Source organism: Triticum urartu, chromosome 2A (assembly GCF_056163025.1).
Source record: "Triticum urartu cultivar PI428250 chromosome 2A, HENAU_Tu73, whole genome shotgun sequence".
In the NCBI taxonomy this organism is placed as follows: domain Eukaryota; kingdom Viridiplantae; phylum Streptophyta; class Magnoliopsida; order Poales; family Poaceae; genus Triticum; species Triticum urartu.
The window spans coordinates 644,315,192-644,323,538 of NC_141874.1; positions in this window are offsets into that span (position 1 = coordinate 644,315,192).

Consider the following 8,347-nt stretch of genomic DNA (forward strand, 5'->3'; position numbering starts at 1 on the left):
AGGATCAACAGCAGGTTCAATTTCTATATCATTATCATTACTAGGTTGAGCATCATCATGAACATTATCATTAACATTATCACTAGTTTCAGGTTCATTACCAGATTGTGTTTCTGCATCATAGATAGAAATATCATTTGGATTCTCCAGTGTTTCAGTAATAGTTTCACTAGAAGCATGCAAAGTCCTATCATTCTTATTTTTCTTCCTATTAGAAGGACTAGGTGCATCTACATTATTTCTCTGAGAATCTTGCTCAATTCTCTTAGGGTGGCCTTCAGGATACAAAGGTTCCTGAGTCATTCTACCAGTTCTAGTAGCCACTCTAACTGCATAATCATTATTCTTACTATTCAATTCATTGAGCAAATCATTTTGAGCTTTAAGTACTTGTTCTACTTGAGTGGTAACCATAGAAGCATGTTTACTAATGAGTTTAAGTTCACCTTTGACATTAGCCGTATAATCACCCAAGTGTTCAAGCATATTTGTATTGTATTTCAATTGTCTACCAAAGTAAGCATTAAAATCTTCTTGCTTCACCATAAATTTATCAAACTCATCTAAGCATGGACTAGCAAACTTAGTAGATGGGATTTCAGCTTTATCATATCTATAGAGAGAATTTACCTTTACTACTTGTGTCGGGTTATCAAGACTGTCGGTGTCAAAACCGGCGGATCTCGGGTAGGGGGTCCCGAACTGTGTGTCTAGGCCGGATGGTAATAGGAGGCAGGGGACATGATGTTTTACCCAGGTTCGGGCCCTCTTGATGGAGGTAAAACCCTGTGTCCTGCTTGATTAATATTGATGATATGGGTAGTACAAGAGTAGATCTACCACGAGATCAGAGAGGCTAAACCCTAGAAGCTAGCCTATGGTATGATTGTATGTTATGGTTGTTGTCCTACAGACTAAAACCCTTTAGTTTATATAGACACCTGAGAGGGTTAGGGTTACACAAGGTCGGTTACAAAGGAGGAGATATCCATATCCGTATTGCCTAGCTTGCCTTCCACGCAAGGTAGAGTCCCACCCGGACACGAGACGAAGTCTTCAATCTTGTATCTTCATAGTCTAATAGTCCGGCCAATGGAAATAGTCCGGCTGTCCGGAGACCCCCTAATCCAGGACTCCCTCAGTAGCCCCTGAACCAGGCTTCAATGATGATGAGTCCGGCGCACAGTATTGTCTTCGGCATTGCAAGGCGGGTTCCTTCTCCGAATACATCACAGAAGAATTTGAATACGAGGATAGTGTACGACCCTGCAAAATAAGTTCCACATTCCACCATAGAGAGAATAATATTTTTGTAGATCTAATTTGCTGGCTTGTTTTGGCAGCATGACATTACATCATGGCCCGGTGATTATTCGAACTGTTTCTTTTAACCAGCCCCGCACATAATGCGAGGCAGTTTTTTGACACGTCTTGTCAAAGCAGAGATCGTGTCCCCTTATTACGGGATTCTCATCAATACGGGCATGGGTAACCCAACCACGCCATCAATTGCGGCGCTTGGGGGATAAGCGAGTTTTACCAGGCAAGTGGGGACGCTTAGTTTCGTCCGCCCATATAAAGGGATAAGGATTCACCTTTCTATCCACGCCTTCTTCCTCCTTTGCTCATCCGTTTTCGCACACTCGAGCTCTAGCGCCCAAGTCCACACTTCCCACCTTGACCTTCTCCAATCATGTCCGGAGCGGGAGGCAGGTGGATGGTCCCCTCCGTCACGGAGGGAGACATCAAGAAACTGAGGAGAGCCGGATACCTGCCCGACGACATCGCGCACCGGCTCCCAGATGAGGGGCAGCTCATCCCCACCCCCAGGCCCCATGAGAGGCTAGTATTCCTCACCCATTTCCTCCGCGGACTGGGATTCCCTCTCCATCCCTTCGTCCAGGGGCTCATGTTTTATTATGGCCTGGATTTCCACGATCTGGCCCCAAACTTCATCCTCAACATCTCGGCATTTATCATCGTGTGCGAGGCCTTCCTCCGCATCAAGCCCCACTTCGGCTTTTGGCTGAAGACCTTCAATGTCAAGCCGAAGGTGGTGGGCGGCCGCCAGGCGGAGTGCGGAGGTGCCATGGTGGGCAAGATGCCCAACGTAACATGGCTCGAGGGCTCCTTTGTGGAAACCATGAAGGGGTGGAAATCGGGGTGGTTCTATATCACCGAGCCGCGCGACCCTGCATGGGCAACGGCCCCCGAGTTCCGATCTGGCATCCCTATGCGGCTCACCTCTTGGAAAGAGAAGGGCCTATCCTGGGGTAGTTCGAAAGAGCTGACCGGACTCCAAACATGTATTCAAAACATGGTGGACAAGAAGCTCAAGCTTGTCAACATAGTCCAAGTTATGCTCATCCGTCGGATACTCCCGTGCCAACAACGGGAGTTCAACTTGTGGGAGTTCAATCCGGCGCAGCACCGAACTCTGAACAGGCTCTTCGACACGACTCATGAAGACGCCTGGAGGGTGCTGTTCAAAAGTGCCGAGGTCCCCCCCCTATTACGGAGGATCGCGGATTCAGCGTGAAGCGCCAAGCCAGTGCGGTAAGCTGCTTTACCCTTCACAGGATACTTATTTTTTCATATAGATTGACTCTATGCGGGATCTAAACTCCCGTACCTTTGACAGGACTGGCAGAAGATGGCCGGACAGATCGACTGTCTGGCTCCTTTGCCTGAAGGCCCCGCAGACGCTCTTCTGGCGAAGATGTTGACTCCGGCCCCTTATACGGTGCCGGAGAAAACCAAGAATGCCAAGGGAACCCGAAAGAGTTCCTGATGCCAGGCGTCGGACTCACCGTCCGATGACTCTGCGGCGCACTCTTCCCCCGAAGACAAGGAAGAAGAAGAAGAAGATGCTCCCCCGCCGACTGGGGGAGACAGGAAAAAGAAGGCCGCCCCAACTGGTGGGGTCAAAGGGTCCAAGAAGGGAAGGACTCTCCTTCCGGACAGCTCCACCGCCGCCGACGAAGGCGAAGACGAGTGGTTGCCCAGGGCCAAGCCCCCGGGGAGATCGTAAGTATTCGGATACCAAAGTAACCCATAGGATTCCTTTGTCGCACTGCTTTCCCTAACGCCAAACACAATTATGCAGGCTGCCCCAAGCCAGTATCAATGTATCATCGGACGGCTCCTTGGGCTTGTCGGACATGGATAGCGATCCAGTCCCGACCGCCACCTCCCCTCATCCTGCCGACGACGCCGAGGTGTTGTCTCAAGAGGCACCGGATCGAGGGGAGACAGCCCCGGAGGCGCCTCAAGGTGACCTTTCAGACTCCGGGAGCCGAGGGGACGGGGCCCCGGAGAGCTCCGAGTTCGGCCCTCAGCCGAACACCGCGCCAGAACCTCCAGCGGTTCCGGGCTCGGGCAGGCGGCCTTCTTCTAAGAGGGGCAAGACGCCTGTGCCGGTGACCTCTGTCCATCCAGAGGCGCCGGACAGTTTGCTGGAAGCGCTTCGTAGCGCTTCCATCGACGAGGAGCACCGCACTATCATGAGTGCGGTGATCCAGAAGGTTTAGTCCGCCAAGAGCGGATTGACTGAAGCCTGTGCCAGCCTTCTAATAGGCTTTCAGGTAAGTGTTTTAAAATGTAGTAGAAATATTGCTGCATAGATAGTAGCCCCTGATGCTTTGTTTGGTGTTCATAAACAAAAGCCGAACAGAGGATCAAATAATATGGCAGGAGTTTAATATAAGTGTGTCAATATGCATATGCAGGCTTCGCTGCTGGTGTCCACCGCACTGACTGCGGAGGTCGCCATACTGAAGCAGGACCTCGAGGGGTCCAGGAAAGAGCTCGGCCTTGTCAAGAGGCAGCTCGAGGAGAACAAGGGTAAGTAATACCCTGTCTATAGAAATGTATATATAAAAAAGGACGTGATTGCAAAATGATAGGATCATTGTATGTTTGCCAGGGGCCACGACTGGGGTGGCGACCCTGAAGCAAGCGCTAGCCCAGGCCGAAGATAAAGCGGCCAAGGAGCGCACCGAGCGAGAGAAGCACGAGGCTCGGGTGGGCGAGGTGCAGCAAGAGCTCCAAGCTCTCATGGCGAAGCACGAGGCGTTGGAGCTTGACTCAAAGACGCGGGAGTCTGAGCTTGCCGTGGCCCTCGAGAGTGTAAAAAGTGCCAAGGCCGAAGCCCAAAAGGCCCTCCAAGAGATCGCCGCGATGAAGAAGATAGTGGCGGGAAAGGCTTTCTATATGCAAAGCAAGCATGTAAAAGTAAATTACCGATTACTTACCCGGATCTGGAGCTCTTCAGGAGCATTCACAGATTTGCCCCGCAGTGTGTCCGATGCCGCACAATTTTAACAGGCCGAGGATGGAAGCTCGACGGAGAAGCTGTTTTGGTCTCGGTATGCTGAGGCCGAACATCCGGTGCCAATGAGTGACCAGCTGAAGCAGATGGTCAAGCTACATAAGGCGGCCGATCAGGCCATGAAGAGCTTTATAGTCCGGCTGTGGCCTGGAGACGCCCTTACGAACAGCTTCTTCGGCCTGGTGAGGCGGCTTGTGGATGCCTGCCCGCGGCTGGAGGTCGCAAGTGATCTGTCTGCATTGAAGGTGCACGCCGGGCTTTCGCCCGTGTGAAATTGCAGTGGCTCAAGCTAGACGCCGTGAAGCTGATCAAGGAGGGGCCGCCAGAGGGCAAGGAGCACCGCCACCCCGAGATGTACTATGAGGGTGTTCTGCCGGGTGCCCGTCTCATCACGGACGAGTGTTCAAAAGATGTAATATTTGAGTAAACTTGCTCGTTTTATCCTGTATTTATGAAAACTTGTTTCATATGCGCTATGCAACACTTGTTTGAATTTAAAATATTACCTTCTGTTTGGCTGTTTATCCAATTTGAGAGATGGCTAGTCCTCGGCTTTTGCCCCCATGCCACGAGTGCTGGGGTGTTCGGGATAAACCTGAGCACTCTTGTTCCCATATTTGGGTCCTTCGAGGGAGGTGCTCAGCACAACGAACAAGGCAACCATACTAATAATGCTTTATCACTCTCACTTAGCCATAGAATTCTATAATTTTAAATTTCGGCGAAGCCCCTGGTATTCGGAAGGCCGAATTCGGGGTGCGATACACGCCTGTAAGCCGGACAGGGCCGGCCCCTCGCCCTAAGCGGCATAAGTCTTTAGGGACTCGAAAAACCTCGCCGAACAGCGACCAGTCTCTCGCCTTATCATGACAGTCAGTTTTAGCTTTCTCTACTGAGGTGCTAAGCCCGGCAGAACCGGGGCACAATCACAGTAGTTCTCCTAGCGCTACCTTAGCCGATAGAACGGAACGTAAGCTACCAAAACATAGGAGCCGGGCAAACCCAACATTTGACCAAAGACATGATTCGGAGCTGATGCATATAATGCTATAAGTTCGGGGTGCCGCACTTGTGAAAGTGTTCAGACTTTTCACACCGCATTGTGGGGTACGTAAGCCCCTGGTGTATTGGCCGTACCATAGTGTATGGTTGCAAGGCGTCATTAATGAACATATATATATATATAACAATAATGCAATAATAGTCGTAATGTCATGCATTATTTATTAAAGAATTGCATTAAAGCAGAGTGATACAGATAGTGCGATAAGCAAAGAGTAGGACTATGTCCCTTCCAAGGGCAAGCTGAGGAATGATGTTAAATTGAATATTTCACTCGTTACTGTAATCAATCTGGGAATTCCGTGGTATGACGTAGATGTGTGCCTCCTTGGTTGCTGCATCGTGTGTTCGGCAATAGTGCTGCCGGACAGTGTTTCCAGAGATTAAGGTCCTGAAAGAAAAAGAAAAATAACCAAACGGGAAGCCCCTAGTGCGGTTTAGGCCACGGCTTGGGGCGTGCCGCAGTTGTGCCCCCTCCCCACCTGTGCCCATGGTATTTTTAATGCGTAATTATGTACGCGCGGCACGAGTTTCGCCACTGGGCTGGGATTGGGGTGGCCGCCGTATTGCTACGCGAGCTCAGATCGCGCCAGGCGGTCTATTTGCCGATTGCCCCGAGCGCGCTTGAAGGTGTCCGGGCTTGGAAGCGTCGAACTGGTTGATTGCCTTGAGAGGCTGCTTTGCGCTTCTGCTCCGAGGGCCGCGGTGTGCTCCTCTGTTCGGAGAGAGCGCTCTGTGTTTCCATTGACTGTAATAACTCCGCGAGGTCCTGGCATCTTGAACTTGAGGTATGCATAATGCGGTACCTCATTGAATCTAGCAAATGCGGTTCGCCCGAGCAGCGCGTGATAACCACTACGGAACGGGACTATATCAAAGATTAACTCTTCGCTTCGGAAGTTATCCGGGGATCCGAAGACCACTTCCAGTGTAATTGAGCCTGTGCAATGGGCCTCTACACCTGGAATGACGCCCTTAAAGGTCATTTTGGTGGGTTTGATCCTTGAGGGGTCTAACCCATTTTGCGCATTGTGTCCTGATAAAGCAGGTTCAGGCTGCTGCTGCCATCCATAAGGACTCGAGTGAGGTGAAATCCGTCGATGATTGGGTCTAGGACCAGTGCGGCGAATCTGCCATGACGGATACTAGTGGGGTGGTCCCTGCGATCGAAGGTGATCGGACATGAGGACCAAGGGTTGAACTTTGGGGCGACTGGCTCCAACGCATATACGTCCCTGAGCGCATGCTTCCGCTCCCTCTTGGGGATGTGGGTTGCATGTATCATGTTCACCGTCCGCACTTGCGGGGGAAACCTCTTCTGTCCTCCAGTGTGCGGCTGCTGGGGTCCTCCTCGTCATCGCTATGCGGCCCCTTGTCCTTGTTTTTGACAATTAACTTGCCGGCCTGCTTGAACACCCAACAGTCCCTGTTGATGTGATTGGCTGGCTTGTCTGGGGTGCCGCGTATTTGACACGAGCGATCGAGTATACGGTCCAAGCTGGACGGACCCGGCGTACTTTGTTTGAATGGCTTTTTCCGCTGACCGGGTTTAGAGCCTTTGAATCCGGCATTGACTGTCGTATCCTCAGTATTTTCGCTGTTAATGCGGCGCTTATGCTTGTTGCGGCGTGACCTGCTATTGTCGTCCTTGGTATCTAAGGTACCATGGTTCTTTGATATGTTATTACTGCGAGCCAGCCAGCTGTCTTCTCCCGCACAAAAGCGGGTCATGAGCGTCGTGAGAGCTGCCATAGATTTCGGCTTTTCCTGACCAAGGTGCCGTGCTAGCCACTCGTCTCGGATGTTGTGCTTGAAAGCCGCTAAGGCCTCCACATCCGTACAGTCGATGATTTGATTTTTCTTTGTAAGGAACCTAGTCCATAATTGCCTGGCCGACTCTTCTGGCTGCTAAATTATGTGGCTCAAATCATCGGCGTCTGGTGGTCGCACATAAGTGCCCTGAAAGTTGTCGAGGAATGCGGCTTCCAGATCTTCCCAACAGCTAATGGAGTCAACTGGCAAGCTATTAAGCCAATGTCACGCTGGTCCTTTGAGCTTTAGTGGGAGGTATTTCATGGTGTGTAAGTCATCGCCGTGGGCCATGTGGATGTGGAGGAGGAAGTCCTCAATCCATACTGCGGGATTTGTTGTGCCGTCGTATGATTCAATATTTACAGGTTTGAAACCTTCTGGGAATTGATGTTCCATTACTTCGTCTGTGAAGCATAAGGGGTGTGCGGCGCCTCTGTATTGGGCTATATCGCGACGCAGCTCGAATGGGTCTTGCCCGCTGTGTTTGGCCCGACCGAATTTGCTGTATTCGGCGTGACGTTTGTCGTCTCGCAGAGTGGTGCGCCGTCGTGATCCGTAGATCGATCTTGCATGCTTTGCCTTGTCCTCCAATATGTCTCGCAGGTCTGGCGTATCTCCCCATGCCTTTTTATTTGAATGGCATTGGGGTGGAGGCTGAGCTTTTGGCTGGAATGCCTCTCTATCGCGGCCACGAGGTGGCCGATCAGCCGTATCATACGCTTCTTCCTCCCGTCGGGGTAGTAACCTTTGCCTTGGGTAACTCTTGGAGGGGCGCTCGAGTTTATATTCCTCGGCCGCGAGGACTTCAGTCCATTTGTCAGCTAGCAGATCTTGATCAGCTTGAAGCTGCTGCTGCTTTTTCTTTAGGCTATTTGTCGTGGCCATAAGCCGGCGCTTGAAGCTCTCTTGTTCGACGGGATCCTTTGGTACGGCAAATTCATCGTCGCCGAGGCTTGCCTCGTCTTCGTAGGGGGGTATGTGATTGTCATCTTCCTCCTCTCCGTCTGCCGCTCTCTCAGGAGAGCTGGCTCCTCCATCCTGCTCTAAATCTTGCTGGAGGGGTTTGTTGTTTTCTTCGGCACTATCCGGAGTGTTATTATCTCCTGTGCCGGTATCACCACTTTTGATTTGGCGGGACTTAGA